Source organism: Furipterus horrens, unplaced genomic scaffold, assembly GCF_987537825.1.
Source record: "Furipterus horrens unplaced genomic scaffold, mFurHor1.1.pri manual_scaffold_1, whole genome shotgun sequence".
Taxonomy (NCBI): Eukaryota; Metazoa; Chordata; class Mammalia; order Chiroptera; family Furipteridae; genus Furipterus; species Furipterus horrens.
Genome location: NW_028327171.1, coordinates 194,994,722 through 195,011,328, shown reverse-complemented (window position 1 = coordinate 195,011,328; position 16,607 = coordinate 194,994,722). Strand labels below are relative to the sequence as shown.

Here is a 16,607-nt window from a genome sequence, read left to right as displayed (position 1 = left end):
AAGTAATGCAATCAATATGTCTTCTCCCTTGTTTTTTAGCATTCTTTAGGCCAAAAGAAATACTGCTTTCTCTACATCTTTTTCTGCAGCAGCACAACCTAATGCCTTACTGTCGTGCTCCATTTCCATACCCCCCTAAGGAATCCCTATTTCTTTCAGGTAGAGTCAAATGTTTCTTTCCAAACTTCCACCAGCTCCTAAACTAGTCCCACTCCTTCCCTACAATATGTAAGCTTATGCTATTTGTCTGATTGATGCTATCCTTCCCAATACGTTTGCTTTCCCCCCAATCTCAAAACAAAAAAGCGTTTTGAAAGCTAGTCCTGTTCCTCTCCATGTTCCAGACTTGCCACTTCCAGAGCCCAGGCAATACTTTTCTGATTCCACATAGGCTTTTGAATCCTCCTTTTTCTTCTTTGTCTTATAGTTTTTCCTCTGCCCCTGAGCAAACCTGTAGGGTGAGAATAACAACTTTTGTTTTCTGAGTTGCTGCTAAGCATTTTAGAGTATCATAGCCCTGCTCATATTCAGAGTGTAGACATTTAGATAAAGACTTGAGTTTAGGATTCCCACCATAAGTCTCTGCTTTGTTTTTCCTTGGACACTTTTTTAAGACAACCACTGAGAGTGAAGACCCTGAAAAGTTAGTGACCACTACCCCAACCACTGTGGAAGTAATAGTTGCCTGATCCCTGCTCTCTCTCTCTCTCATAGGATGGAGGCTGCCTTTCCCATCTCATTGCACAGGGTTGGGGTTACCCTGCTTCTAAAAGTCTGTAAGTAACAAATCTTGTCACTACGTCCTTTGTGGGGTATGTTGAAACTGCACCTTTAATCAAAATGACCCACGGTTTCAATTCCCCAAAGCAGGAGCTCTGAGGAGCTAAAGGAGCTGCCAGCTCTGTGTGGGTGGCTTGGGCCCCCTCACTCAGGGGTTCAGAATCTGCATATTCGTAATTCAATTCACCAGCTCCAGCTTCTCAACACAACATGGTGTCTAGAATCAGAGTGTTCTGGCACCATAGGCCTTCATATTTTCCAAGAAGATGACACATCACTGTATAGAAAGGGTCCATTAGGAAAAATAGTTATAGATATAGATATATGTACATGTGTATCAGTATATATATATATAGATACCTTTAACAACTTGTTGTAAAAAGGCTTTCTTAAATAAGGCGCTAAATGCAAAATGGCAAACAAACAAAAATTATGAAAAAAGGTTTATCAACTTGGTCACATCCCAATTTAGGCCTGTGTTATCCAAGACTCCAAAGACAAAGCTAAAAGATAAGCAAAACTGATTAAGAGAAAGTATTTACCACAAATCTGACAAAAGTTTATTTTACAGAGTTATAAGAAAAAGGCTAACAATATAAATGAAATGAGAACAGAGGCTATGAACAGATGATTTCCAGAAAACAAAATGCAAAGAGCCAATAAACATATGAAAAGATGCTCAATCTCACTAGAAACCATGGCAATACAAATTAAAATAATAATGACATAATGTCTCTCCATTAGACTGGCAAAGCTGTTTAATTTTATTAATGAACGTTTGCAAAGTTTTGAGAACGTGAGTACACTCAGATACCGCCAGTGGAAACATAGGTTGGTTCCAGCAATTTGAACGTTCCCTACCACGCAGCGGCCGCACATACAGGTTTCTATCTGAAACCCTGGTGCATAGGCACAACATAGCACAGATGCATGTGTGAAGGTTCCTTTGACAGACAAAGATGAGTAACATTTTAACTGTCCATCAGTAAGGAAATAGCTAAAGAAATTATAGCTGAAGAAATTTATAGCGGTTAAAAGGAATAAGCTAGATCCAAATCTCAGACATCGTTGCTCATTGAAATAGGCAAGCTGAAGAATAATATGCATAATATGACAGCATTTTGTCAAACACATACCCACACTCACACACAAATGATACTAAAACGACATTCTCAAAACTCGTAATAGTGGTTAGCTCTGGGAACTGGGGAGGAGTGTGTGTCACAAGTGAGAAAGTGGGTAGGTAATAGTAGCTAACATTTATTAAGTGCTTACTAAGTGTGATATGGTGTTTAAGTTGTTTTACATATATTATTACATTTAATCCTTAAAGCTGTCCTTTGAGGTGGGTATTAATAACATTTTCATTTTCCAGATAAGGCTATTTAGGCACAGACCAGTTAAGTAACTTGCTTGAAGTTGCACAGGCAGTTAAGTGGTAGAGTTAAATTTGAGCCTAGGCAATAATGCTTGTAATATAGCATTGGGATAGGGGGTAGGGGGATGATGCTGCAAGAGGACTTGATGGCAGCTTTAACTATAGGTGTCTGGTGTTTTGGAAGGAGAATGTATTCAGGAATCACTTATATAGTTAAAAATTAATTTAAAATAAGAAAAGTAATTATTGATATATCATACACGGAACCACCTCCAAAAGGAAAAGAAGAATAAATGAACAAAAGGAGGGAAGGAAGGACAGAAGAAAGGAAGGAAAAAAGGGAAGGAGGGAGGGAGGAAGGAAGGAGGAAGGAAGGAAGAAGGAAGGAAGGAAGGAAGGAAGGAAGGAAGGAAGGAAGGAAGGAAGGAAGGAAGGCTTTTCCCATGTGTTTTCTAGCTTGAAGGAATGAAGGAAGAGAGAGAGGGAGGTAACAAGGAGAGAGGCCTCTCACCCCTCTTCCTCTGCTTAGTGATGAATTTCATGGCTGTGGTTTGTTGGACGCTTCTACTGCTCCAAGATCCATACTATTATCAGGATTTATCTCAGCCAGGTGGACAAACGGGGGATAAAAAGAAAAATGAAACCCTTGGATTGTGAATACACTCTCCTGTCCACAAAGCCAGCACCACCAGTCCAAAATTCTCTCCAGAGATGCTCTGTTTTGGGACAAGCCTTTCTTTGCCCTTGGAACTAATTCCTAACCCATTAGAATCAGTTCTGTCTCATTACCCAAAGGATGTTGCCTGGCCTGCAGTTAGCCTCGTGGTTTGGCTCTGATGGACAGAAGAGACAATTCCAATCAAATTGCAATTAAAGTGAGGAAGGAAAGAAAAGCTTTTCTTAGTTTCTAGAAAATTATCCATTGCCCCCCAAGACCTTCTGGGTGGCAGCAGGCGCCTCCATCTAAGCAGAGCCCTCTCTTGTCAATCCAAATGTATGGGAGGACAGATTTCCTAAAGAGAAAACCCTACAAAATGATGAGCCAAAAATAAATTTTGGTTCCAAGTTTAAACTTTTCTTCAACACAGAGAACGTTCCAGGCCCCTAGCACTGTGCCCGAAACTGTGTTCTTGGACTTGACCAATCCCAAGTGTCTGCCGTCAGCCTCTTTGGGGTGGAGTAACAATTAAGGCAAGTGAGATTTGAGCTCCCCCACGTGGCTGAAGCCTTCTACTAACCTGGACAGGGTGAATAGGTAGGTCTTTCCTGGCTATCCCAGATTTTTTAGGTCTGTGAGCAATACTGATTTTCTTCTAACATGTTTTTATAGCATTTTCTGAAATAACATTATTATTTGATGGGTTCTTGTCCTGAGACACTGAATACTGCAGTGATTATGACTGGGGTTAGCCCAGAATATCTTTCTCAATAACAGACAGTACAATCTGCTTATTCCTACGTTTTAGCCAACCCACACAGCGCTTCGTATGGGAATTCATTTTTTGAGCAACTTTTTATTTTCAGGACTATGTTGAAATTAATTTAGGAACTTATTTTTTTCTATGATCAAGGAGAAAAATAGCTCTAGTGTGTCATTTATTCTACTACAGTCCTCAAAGCAGAGTTAATCTCGTCCCATAATTAAAAACAAAGTAAACCATAATGGGTTTGATACATGTTCCTCACCCCAAAAGTACCTCAAAAACACAAAACACAGAAGCCCTTAGCTCAAGCTTGCAGTATTTTCTTCCTCCTCTGTCTTAGGAACTCCTTCCAGATATAGAAGAAGCCTTGAGTTTGGCAAGTCTTCTTGCTGCAGCAGCATATTTTCTGATTCCCAAGAAAATGTTCTTTCTCTTAAAGAGTAAAATTACCAAAATTGAAAGGCAAACCACAAACTGGGGAAATACTGCAACTACAATGATAAAGCACTGATATAAAACTATCAGAGAAAGACTGGCACTCCAATACATAAGGCTATAAAGATTATTTTCAAAAAAGGAAACACTAATGGGCAACAAAAACTGGAAACACTTCAGCTTCTAAAAAATCAGAGAAATAAAAATTAAAACAAGATCATATCCTTTATGTATCACGTTAACGAAGATGTTTAAAATGTCAAAAGGATGTATTTGCATACAGTGGGAGAGACACTGGACAATTTGTTTTTGAAAATGATTCTTAAAATATCAGTAGGACCCTTAAAAATACTCATATCCTTTGGCTTCTGGGATTGATGCTAAGAGCATAATACAAAATAAGGGGAAAGTTTTATGTACAAAGATTCTTTTTTTTTTAATTTAGACAAACACCTTTATTTGGTTTTAAACACATATAAGCAGTACACATGTGAGTGAGGAGGCTGATCAAGTCCTGTAGGGGAAAGGTTACAAAAGATACAAACAAATATCCATATCGAAAGCCGAAGGATCCTGATGTCCTTTCATAAAGAATAAGCACGTTCTATATAAATGAGAGGGTTGTGACAAAGAACTTTTCAAGTTCAAGGGCCTGTCACAGTCGTCGTCGTCGGCAGCCGTCCGTCTCGAGAGACGATGGTGTAGCTTCTTAAGAGTCCATCTGCACCGCCGAGAATGGCTGTGCAGTCCGACTCGGGAGTGACACGGTATCTGTCTCCCCCCGTGTCGAATCGACATCTTACGATGACGCTGGAGTGTCCTCTCCAGTGGAGCTGAAGCTACAGAGCCTGGGCAGGGTGATATGGAGGGTCTGCTGTTGCCCATGCAGCAGACCCCCCTCTCTTCGCAGCTGAAGGGTCCAAGGGAAAGACGGAGTCAATACAGCTTGGCTTCAGGTGCGCCGCAGGAGTTGCCGGTGTTGACTACAACGTCAAACCGCCTTAGGGACTCCGGCTCCGGATTTTCTGTCGGGGTTTACTCCCTTAGCCTTTCCCCTGAAGAGGTATGCCGCAAGGCAGCGGAGGCTGTCACAGTAATGAAATACAATTATGTGTCGACAAGAAGTCTTGCAAGCTTCTTCTCTCTTGTCAAATACTCCCTGAAGTCTCATTTGTTTTTCAGGGGGGCCTTTAGTGCTCTCTGTCTGTTGGATGTTCTTTGTGGTCTTCTCCTCCTCAGATTTTACAGTTTCTGGTGTAGGTTCTGCCTCTTTCTTTGTCCGATCCACTGGGACAGGCATTTCTCCAGACTTTTGCTGCACAAATCTGGGTGGGAATTTTTGTCCGAGGTCTAGGAGTAAAGCATCCACACGTTGCCTCTGGAAAATAGAGCTTGGTTCTTCTTTCCTTTTGGTTTTAAGGTGGACTTTATCTTGCTCTTTATGGTCTTTGAAGTGCCACCAATACCTGTTGGAAGGGTGGTATCGACAGTATAATATAGCTCCATCAAAAACGGACTGAATGCCATGCACTGCGGTAAGCACTCTAGAGTTTATAACTGATGCTAAGTCTGGTGCCTGATAGATCACGCCAGCAATGATACAGGAATCAGTCAGTGGGATAACTCTGAGCCCTAGTCCTGGGTCGCGAGGACTAAAACAGCTGCCAGTGAGACTGATGCCGCATATAGCTTCTATGCCTTCAACGCTCACATCATGGAAATCCCATCCCTGGTCTTGGCTTTGTTCTAAGGTTCTCTTTTTCTCTGGAAAAAAAACTCTAGCCTTTACGCTAAATTTAAATTCTTGATTCTGAAACCACAACTTCTTTAACAAGCCATTCTCTGGAATCAATACCAGGGTTGTTACGAAATGTCTTGATAACATTATATACTTAGGAGATGTAGCTGGTCATCTCTGGAAACAGGTGACGTAATCCTTTGCTTCAAAATCAAATTTGGCCCTGGACGGGTGGTCCCGTTGGTTGGAGTGTTGTGCTGTACGCCAAGAGGTCGTGGGCTCGACCCCCACTCAGGGCAGGTACAGGAGGCAACCAACTGATGTTTCTCTCTCACATCAATGTTTCTCTCTCTCTCTCTCAAATCAATAAGCATCTTGGGTAGGGGACTGCAGCTGTTGTTTCCAAATAACAAAAAGAATGGGCTCTTGAGCATGTAAAAGGATGTATTCCACTCCAACCATCTGATTTAAGTGTTCTAATGTTAATCTCTGCATTTTGACCACTTCATTATTACATGTTCTGTCATAAAAAGGATTACTTCTTTCTGAAAAGTAATCCAGGACACTTTCACTGTTTAAAATGGGGATCTATGAACTGTCAACCCAAGAAATTCCCAGTAGATTATCTCAGATATCCACAGCTGCCATAATTCCAGAAGTCCAAAGATTCTTATTAAAATTTTATGGATAGAACAACCTAAATAGTCAATATTAAGGGACTGGTTACTGCCATAGATTTCCTAGCCTACTGTTTCTCATTTCTGGTTCTATATTAGAACAATGAATCAAAATCTCTGGTTGGGGGCGGGGGAAATCTGGGCATATATATATTTCTTAAAACTATTCAAGTGCTTCTCATATTACTGATTGTGACCCACTAGGTAAGGAAACTATGGAAGAGTCATCAAGTAGAATATCATGCAGCCAATTAAGATATGTTTTCAGAATGTTTTAAAAGATATTTTATTTTGAAACAGTTCTGAACTTAACAAAAAATTACAAGGTTGGCACAAAGAACTCCTATAGATCCATCACTCAGAAGCGCCATCAGAGTTTGGCCACTTATGGATATACAAGTTCACTGTATATCTATTTCTGTATCTCAAAAATACCCTTTGCAGTGAAGGATCCAGGCCAGGACCTTACATTGTTCCCTGCTGGTATGACATTTTTTTTTTTATCTCTATCACTCTGACATTTGTTTAAGATTATAGACCAATCATTTGATAGAATGTCTATCCATGTGGATGTGTCAGGGGCCCCCAAGGTCACCCCCAGTTTCAATGACTTGATAGGAGAAATCATAGGGATGAGCATATTATCATACTTACAGCTCTGATTTATTATAGCCAAAGGACACAAAGCAAAAAACAAAAGGCACAATAGACCGAGTCCAAAAAAAATCACGTGCAAGTTCCTGGAGGCCTTTCCCAGCTGCGTCCCACAGGAAACCCTTAACTCTTCAACAATGAATTGTGATAACACATGTGAAATAGTGTCTACCGGGGAAGCTTATTACAGACTCAAGGCTCTTTGTGGGGATTGGTCACAGTAAGCACCTTCTGCCTGGCAGGTATCAAAATTCCAGAGTCCAAGAAGAAAAGCAGGTATTCAGCATGAACCACATTCCCAGTACAAACAGTTTAGGCACAATGAGCCACTCTTATCAGTTAGAGAGGTGGGAACGCTCCCAAAATCCAAGTTTCTAAATCCCAACAGGGGCCAGTCTCACAAACAGGGCTTTCTAAGGAAAAGGTGTTTCCTAAGGCTTGCTATGCTGACTCTTCTCTATGCAGTAAATTTTCCTGATGTGCCTAATGATTAGGCCCAAGTAATGTATTTTGGGCTTGAATATCACAGACATGTTCTTCTCATTGCACTTATTGGGTGGAACACGGCATCAGTTGGCCGTGGAATAAAGAATGAGATTCCATTTTGATGTTTGATTGCTGACAACTTTCAAATCATTCCTCTCTCTTCCCCTGCCCCACATCTGGGCAAGCTGATAAGAAAGCCCAGATAATCACTCCTTTGGTGCAGGTGAGAAGTTCAAACCATCCAAGCCCTGGCCCTTGCTTGGCAACCATCGCCAGAGGCCCCAGCCCTTAAACATGATAAAAGCCCAGACCAGTCATCCTCCTCACTCTCTCAAACCATGCTTGTGAGCTTGCCCTGCTTAACTCCAAAATGTGAGTAATAAACTTTTTTCTGTCCTTTTAGTGTGTGTGTGTGTGTGTGTGTGTGTGTGTGTGTGTGTGTGTGATCATTAGTCTCAACACCTGAACCAACTTCGGTAGGTGATCTATCTCACCTTTTAAAAAGTCCTGTTACCAGTGGTATTTTTTCTTTTTGCCTTTTTTATTGTTGTTCTTTCACAGTTGTCCTGATTTTCCTCCTGTGTTACCAGTGGTGTTAACTTTATATGGTTAAGACAGTGTTTGCCAGGTCGCTAAAAGTGTAAAGCTAAGTTTTTCCCCTTTTTAATCAATATATGTTTTGTGGAGAGGTCATTTAACTATGTAAAATCTCATTCTTCACCTCACTTTCACCCATAGTTGTGACGTCCATTAATGTTAATTATTACTCTGATTTTTGCCAAATGGATATATTTCTATTATCATCTGTTCTACATTTAATAAATGGCTTTCTACTCCAAGGAAGACTTCTCTAGTTTATTTATTTATTTATTTATTTATTTACATATTTTTTCAACTTTATTGTGATTTAATTGACATATAACCTATAAAATTTAGGGTATACAAAGCGATGATATGATACACACACATATTGTGATGTGATTACCACAATAAGATTAGCTAACACCTTCATTGTCTCACATAATTACAGTTTTGTGTCCGTGGGTAGTAAGAACACTTAAGAGCCACTCTCTTAGCAACTTTCAGGTATACAATACAGTACTAACAATAGCTACCATGCGGAATATTGGATCCCCAAATCTTATTTATCTTGTAACTGGAAGTCTATATCAACATCTCTCCATTTCCCCATGAACTCTAACTGTTGTGGCTCCTTGGCTGTCATCTCATAGGCCACAGAGAAAATCCAGTCCCTATTCTGTCTTGTCCAAGAGCAAACTTCTCCTTAATGGCATCTTGAAAAGAAAGAAAGAAAAATAAAGTAACAACAAATACTTTTTAAAGAAGAGAATAGAAGGAAAATGTAGTGGTGGATCCAAGGATCTGAGAGACTTTGTAGTTCCAAATAAGATGCTGCACATACTAAATAAGATGGCCTTCTCATTTACACTGACCTGAAGACTATCTGAAGATAGCCAGTGGCCTAAGACTCTGGCATCTGCACTTCAAATCCTTGACTTAATGTTATGATGCTACAACTGAGTTTTCAGAGTGGGTGTTGAACTTGATGGTAATATTTAAACTCCACAGAATCAAAGAAAAAGGTAAAGTTATTTTAAAGAGCCCAAAGAACAAACAAACCTGTAAGGTTACTGCACATAAAAACCTAACTCCCTCTGCTAGACTTGTATGCAGCATGCCCTCCACTATGCTTCCTCTGCCATCTTCTCTTGATAAAATCAGTATTTGTAAGATCTAAAGAGATCTTGTCAAAATAGTTTATTTAAATAAACATAAACAAAATAAAAATAGTGTTTCCTCCAAAAAAGCAAACATTTTGCTTCTTTTGTTTGCTGATTCCCCAGTAAAATTCAGTGTTTCTTCTTCTATATAAACCTTGTATTTGCCATGGCTAACTCAGTTTTCTGCTATTTTGTTCATACATATTGAAGAACTCAATGACATAATTGGCTTTGCTTTTCACTCAGTTGCTTAGGGCTTATAAAAATAAAACACAAATACCCACAGCTGTTCTAGGCAATCACTCAGCTCTTTGAGAAAAAAATACAGATATAGGGACAGGTGGCCTCACTCTCAGCACAATATTAAGAATCAAGGGTTCAGGGACTGCAGCTGTGTTTCCAGGAGAACACTAGCAAACTCTCATGTTTTCTAGGTTAAGTATAGTTACCTATGGATACACAGGGTCAAGGGAGTGGTCTTTCTTGGGTCTTGCTTTTCCTGGAAGTTGACCAAATGCTCTCCAAAGTCTTTATGTTAATACTTCAGGATTTCTGATTACCTGGTAAAGATACTTCAGCCAGCTAGGAAATGCAGAGTCAGCCAGCAGCCTGACTGTCAGGTAGTGAAGTTGGTAAACGATACACCAGGAGCTCTACCAGCCCTTCCTACAGCTAGCCTGATTGCAACAACTTGGCTTTCTAAGTGCAACTGAGCAAAGGTATGGAGACAGAGAAAAAGAAGATGACAGCTCAGATGGTTTCGAAGGAGACTAACTGGGTGATACTATCTAATTCTACTCTTACTATACTCCCAGCACCCAGCCTAGTCAAAGATTCTGACTGCTACCCAGAAGAAGTGAGATCACAGAAGTCATGCTTCCAGCTCTTTTTGTCTGTGGCTGTCCTCAGAGCTTGCCTTACAATCCCTTGAATCTCAGAACTACACCACTGTTTTCAGTTTTATTTACATCTCTGACTTTAGATTCACAACAGATTTAAGTTGGGAGTCCCCACTGCAACTCTCAGCCTTATGGGCCAGAGCCCTGGCCAGGTCACGACTCTCCCAAGTGGTGAATGAATCAAATAGCAGCTTAAATCTCTATAATATCTTCTACCTAAATTACCATAAATATTTTCCAAACCAATTCAGCCATTGATTCATGAGCTGTATTGGCACATCCCAAACATCTTTTATGTCAGTCCGTTTGCTCCATTTATTTTTCATTCCCTGTGGAAAAAGAATTGAGAAAACTAATCAAGATGATGATACAAGAAAAAAAAATCTGACAAAAAACCCCTAATGATAATGTTTCATATATGTTAATAAGTACTTATTAAATGAATAAACATAACAATAGAAAGCCATTGCCAACTCAAGTAAACACTGATGGTCAGTTCTTCCAAACAGTATGGGCATTACAATCATTTCCTTCTATGAGTCCCAAATTTTAGTAATTCTTAAGCGGGTAGAGGATTCTGGAAATATGATAGAGTAAGAAGCACCAGGAATCCGTTTCCTCACCTAGACAATTGCACTTGCAGGATCTGTCTGATGTAATATTTTTGGAACTCTGGAGTCTACTAAAGGTTTGCCACTTCCAGGGGGAAACTTGGACAGTAAATTGTGGTCAATTTCAGTCAACTCTTGGTGCAGTAACAGCTCCCCATCCCCCATAGCAGGAAGCTGTACTTGCATGAAAGTCTTGGAAGCCAGGATGAGTAAAAAGGACCCCCTACACCAAATATTGGGGACCTGTGCTCTGATAATTAATTGACCAGGGATAAAAGCTAAAAAGCCAATGACCAAAGAGACAATTTAAATAATTAAATTGAGCTAAATTTGTTTTTTCTTCTTTCTCCTACTTTGCAGGAATTTGTAAAGGAGACCACTTCAGCTTTGAAGAACTAAGGAATCTACATTTTCTTAACATACTCAAGTGATAGGGTAAGAAAATGGAATGATTTCACAGCAAATGAGTGAAAAAACTCTGATTGGAAACATGCATCTATATGCCTTATTTGAATACTACTTATTTCTGTCTTTTGTCTGGTCCTAGAATGATTGATTTATAGACCACCAGAGCTGAGAAATACTTCAGTGCTCGTGTTTCAACCTTCCTCATTTTACAAATAATGAAACATCTTATTAGTTCTTCATATTAGTTTGGTTCCTTTAAGACCCATCCCCACCTCAGGAAGACATGCCAGAATCCATGTGAGAGAAGTTCTCCACTAGATTACATAATTCCCACACCTTTACTTGCCCTGTGCCCCAGTCCTTGCCCCAGGCTCTCAGTCTCTGTTAATGCTTCATCCAGACTCTCTAACTGATGCATAACTCAGTGCGGTATCTCCCCCTTCAGTGGTTCTGACTGTGAAGCCAGCTTCATTGCTAAGCAGTAGCTCATGCTTTGACTCTATGGTAAAAATGATCTTATGAGCAGTTTTCTAGGTAATCTTACTCCTGATTTGACCTGGCCCTGAAGACCTCATATATTGACTAGCAGGCAACATTCTCACATCTATTTTGACCTTGGTAACTCTCTTTTTCATTTTTCTACATCTTGATCTCTTCAACGAGATTATAAATTTCTTGAAACAAGAATTATTCATCTTTATATTCTTGCCCACATTACCTAATATAGTTCCTGGCATCTAACAAGTGACAAAAATATTGGTTAATTGATTTAAATCACTCCCTGATCACCAATACAACCCCCACATCACATTCTGAGTGAGCAATGTAGGCAGCTGCTGGCTTGATATAAAATTAGAGCTTAGGAGAGCTCTCCCAGCTCAAGGACTGTTTCTCTGCCAGGATACCTAAAATAACCACATTACTCACTCCTTCGAGTCAAGGCCTTGAAGATTCTTGTTAAAATGCAAATGTCATCTGAGAAGGATAACATGAAGTTATCAATGCCTATTAATAACATGCAATATGATTAGTTTAGCAGGGAATAAGAAAGATCCAGAAAATGGAAGGGCAGACTTAAATCAGCCCCGAATTTTAGAACCTGGTGCAATCAGGAAAAGCATCTTGGTGATTGGTGGATGCATACTGAAAGGAAAAGAATCTTAGAAAACTCAAACGAGATGATAAAAAGAAAAAAAACCCACCTGGTACAGTGCAAAAAATGATTAATAATAATAGCTATTTTAGGTATATATTCTGTGCCACATACGTTCCAAGTGCTTTATATATATTAGCTCATTTTTCTTTCCTCATCTATAAGATAGGCCACAGTTTCAGTTGAAGAAACCAAGGCAAGTTTTGGTGACGATGAACTCCTTTAGTTTTTTCTTGTCTGGGAAGCTCTTTATTTGCCCTTTGATTCTAAAAATAGCTTTTCTGGGTAAAGTAGACTTGGCTATAGGTCCTTATTTTTCATCACTTTGAATATTTCTTGCCAATCCTTTCTAGCCTGCAAAGTTTCTTTTGAGAAATCAGCCAACAGCCTTATGGGGGCTCCCTTGTAGGTACCTAATGACCTTTCTCTTGCTGCTTTTAAGAGTCTCTCTTTGTCTTTAACCTTTGGCATTTTAATTATAATGTGTCTTGGTGTGGTGCTCTTTGAGTTCATCTTGTTTGAGACTCTGTGCTTCCTGGACCGTGGTTCCTTCACCAAGGTAAGAAACTTTTCTGTCACTTTTTTCAAGTTGGTTTCCAATTTCTTGTTCTCTCTCTTCTCCTTTCTGGCACTCCCATGATGAGAATGTTGGTACACTTGAAATTGTCCCAGAAGCTTCTTCCATTATCCTCACTTTTTTTGGTTTTTTTCCTTCTTGCTGTTCTCATTGGGTGTTTTTTACTTTCTTATATTCCAAATTGCTGATTTGATTCTTGGCTTCATCCACTCTACTGTTGATTCCCTGTAAATTGTTCTTCATTTCAGTTAGTGTACACTTAATTTCTGACAGGTTCTTTTTTATGGTTTCCATGTCTTTTTTTTATGCTGTTGAAGTTCTCTCTGAGTTCATCTGCTCTTTCTGTATGTCCATTGAACATCCTTATAACCAGTATTTTGAACTCTGCATCTAGTAGATTGCTTGTCTCCATTTTGTTCAGTTCTTTTTCTGGCGTTTTCTTCTGTTCTTTTATTTGGGCTATCTTCCTTTGTATCCTTATTTTGCCACCCTTCCTGTGTTTGTTTTTATGTATTAGGTAGAGCTGCTTTGACTTTGTGTCTTGGTAGTGTGGCCTAACGTAGTAGGTGTCCTGTAGGGTCCAGTGCACAGCCTCTACTATCACCCAAACTTGTTACTCAAGGTGTGCCCACTGTGTGGGCTGTGTACACCTTCCTTTTGTGGTTGAGCCTTGATTATTATTGGCATGTCAATGGGAGGGATTTACCCAGGATGATCAGCTTCAAGGACCGGCTGTGACCTCTAACCACCAACCTCCAACCACTGTGGAGGATCAGCTGTGCAGGAGCACACAGAGCAGGACTTACTTCAGCAGGGCTCTGATGCCAACTGAGTGTCCACATCCCTCGGGTATGTCACCTGTGGAGATGGTTGGGTAGTGCTACTACAGCACGGTCTGTAGCTGTCTGCTGAGTATGCTGGCCCTGGAGCTCCCCAGGAGGTGCAGGTCAAGGTCAGCCACTGCATGTGTTCTGTCTGAGGCCACCTGGCATAAGAGATCTGTGAATTGCTGCTACTTGTGCTGGGCTTGGAGGTGCCCAAGAGAGTCCCAGCTGTGAACCAAGGCTGGCTGCTCCTGGTGCCAGGCCTGGAGCCACTTAGCAAAGGGTACTGGGTTTGATGAGACCAGATGCTGCTCGTTTCAGATGATTTACAAAAATCTGAAGCATGAGCCAAGACTGGCCACTTGGATGAAAAAGCCACCGGAAACAGCTTGGGTGGGCGCGAAAGTTGGGTGAGGTGGAGCCTCAGGGAATCACCAGAGTGGGGCTCTGCTAGCACTTCTGTCTGGGAAAAGGCTGTCCCCCAGTCCTCACCCTGATGCCAGATACTTCAGTTTCTCCTCATATGACTCTGGTGCCCTTCAAGCTGCTGCCCGAAGGCTGGAGCTCAGAGGGAGTGAGTCTAAGTACGTCTATGTGTGGGCCCTATAAGAGGAACTGCCTGGGAATCCAGTAGTTTCTGTCTTCCACAGCCTTAATCCCTATTGGTTTTTACAGCCAAAAGTTATAAAAACTTATCTTTCTATCACTGGAACCCTGGCTGGGGAGACTGTTATGGAGCTGCGAGCCCTCTCTCCCAAGATATCTCTTCCAATTTTTATCTACCACACATGGGTGTGGTATCAGCCTATTTCAAGTCTCTGCTCCTTCTATCTGTCTTGATGTGGTTTCTTCTTTAATTCCATGGCTGTAACACTTCCATTCAGCTCAATTTTTGGTGGTTCTGAACAATGGTTGTTCTGTAGTTTAGTTGTAATTTTGATGTGGTTGTGTGAGAAGACAAGCCGTGTTTACCTAGGCCACCGTCTTAGCTTTCTTTACTCCATATAATTTGACTATGTATTTTTTATTTTTATTATTTTTTACTTTTTGACTATGTATTTTTTAAAAGTTAAACATTTCTGCATGGCCACAAACAATTCAAAAAACAAAGAGCAACCCAAGAAAATTTTTATAGCATATGTGACAAAAGGCTAATTTTCTTAATTTACACAGAACTTTTAGACTTATGTCCTCCCCAAAGAAACAGGAAAAATTGACATGGGATAGAAATTGGATTTAAGCCATTCAGAGACTTGAATCTAATTCTAAATGTTTGAACTTAATCATAATTAAAGAAGTGCTATTGATACCACAATAAATTATTTCTCACCTATTAGACTGGACAAAATTTTAAAGTTTGATACCTAGCTTTGCAGAAAGTTTAGAAAAAGACTTTTATAGACTATCATTTGAAATGGGAATTGGTGCAGCTTTTTTTGTAGGGCAATTTGAGAGTATTTGCCAAATTGTAAACTGCACATACCATTTGACTAAACATTACTACTACAAACATAGTCAAACAATTAAGCAAAGATATCTGTCCAAGGATGTTCACTGCAACATTTTTTTTTTTGGTAAGTAGATCATAGAAAATAAATTATGATGTCATGAGTACACTTTCAAAGATAGCTATGCTGAACTCCAATGGCCTCCCATTGAGTTCTATACACCAGGGTCCATAAAATAATCTAGTGCAATATGGGAAGAAAATATTAGAATTAATATTAAATATATATTTGTGTAGTTTACCTCATTCCTCTTAAATCAATTCTCATGTATGTTTTAAAGTGAACATAATAAATGAATGTAGTTGTTGGAGGGGTTCAGAGTATGGCACCCCCAAATACACTACTCCAGCATAAGGATTATTTTGAACTGAAAACAATTAAGAAACAGGCATAAGAAAGACTCTCTATCCTCCACCTCTCTACCAAGAAGGGCAGGGTGATTCTTAATCATTAGAGACAACTCTAGATTCTTAGCCCAGAAATGGCACCAGAGAAGCCTACATAACAAACCTTGCTGAAACCACCTTTATGTTCCATTAGCTTCCACCATATATTTACATTTTCACAATTTGCCACCTCCTAGAAGCTCAAAGTCCTTTTCCTTTGTCTTGTTACTTCTCTTAAAATGTGTTTCTTCTTTATTAAGATGCTATATAAACCCTGCTGGAACCTTGATATTGGACTTCCCAGCCTTCAGAACTATGAGAAGTAAATGTTTCAGCCACCAAGTCTATATATTTTTGTTATAATATACCTAATGGCCATACAAGGTCCTTAGCAATGGGGCTTTAAATTACTTCTTCCTACTCCTTTCCTACCTCCTTTTCTACTCCCCAAACCAATGTACCATACGGACCAGCAAACCAATGCACTCACAGACTCTCACTTACGTGTGTTGGGAGATAATCCTCCGTGGATCTCTTGTGCTTCTACATATCATGCTGGGTGTGCCAAGAATGCAAGGCCCTGACTGGTAGTTACCAAGACTATTTCTTAGGGTTATGTCTGCAGCAAGCAACTTTTGGAAATGAGGTGATTTCTCTCTCAATGGGACAAAGAACAGGCTTACTTACTGCTTGCTATAAAATAACAGGTTCCCAAGCTAGTGTTCCTAACACAACTCTTCTGCATGTTTGAACATCAATCTCTGCTCTCTGTGTCTGTCATGAGTTTTAGAAAACAAGGGAGCTGACACAAATATGCTGATTGATGCTTATGCTACTTACCAGGCTGTGAGTATTACAGTTCTTTGTATCTTACATAAAAATCTTGTGCCTTCTGCCAACATCCATGAAACCATAACAGGCTAAGTT

General features: G+C 39.9%; 2 pseudogenes; both read right to left on the bottom strand.

Annotated features, from left to right (window-relative positions):
- Positions 1–129, bottom strand: part of LOC150022566 (striatin-4-like) — a 33,224-nt pseudogene extending 33,095 nt beyond the window's left edge.
- Positions 130–755: 626 nt separating this feature from the next.
- LOC150022565 (mediator of RNA polymerase II transcription subunit 6-like) lies at positions 756–6,403 on the bottom strand (annotated as a pseudogene).
- Between the last annotated feature and the right edge of the window lie 10,204 nt (positions 6,404–16,607).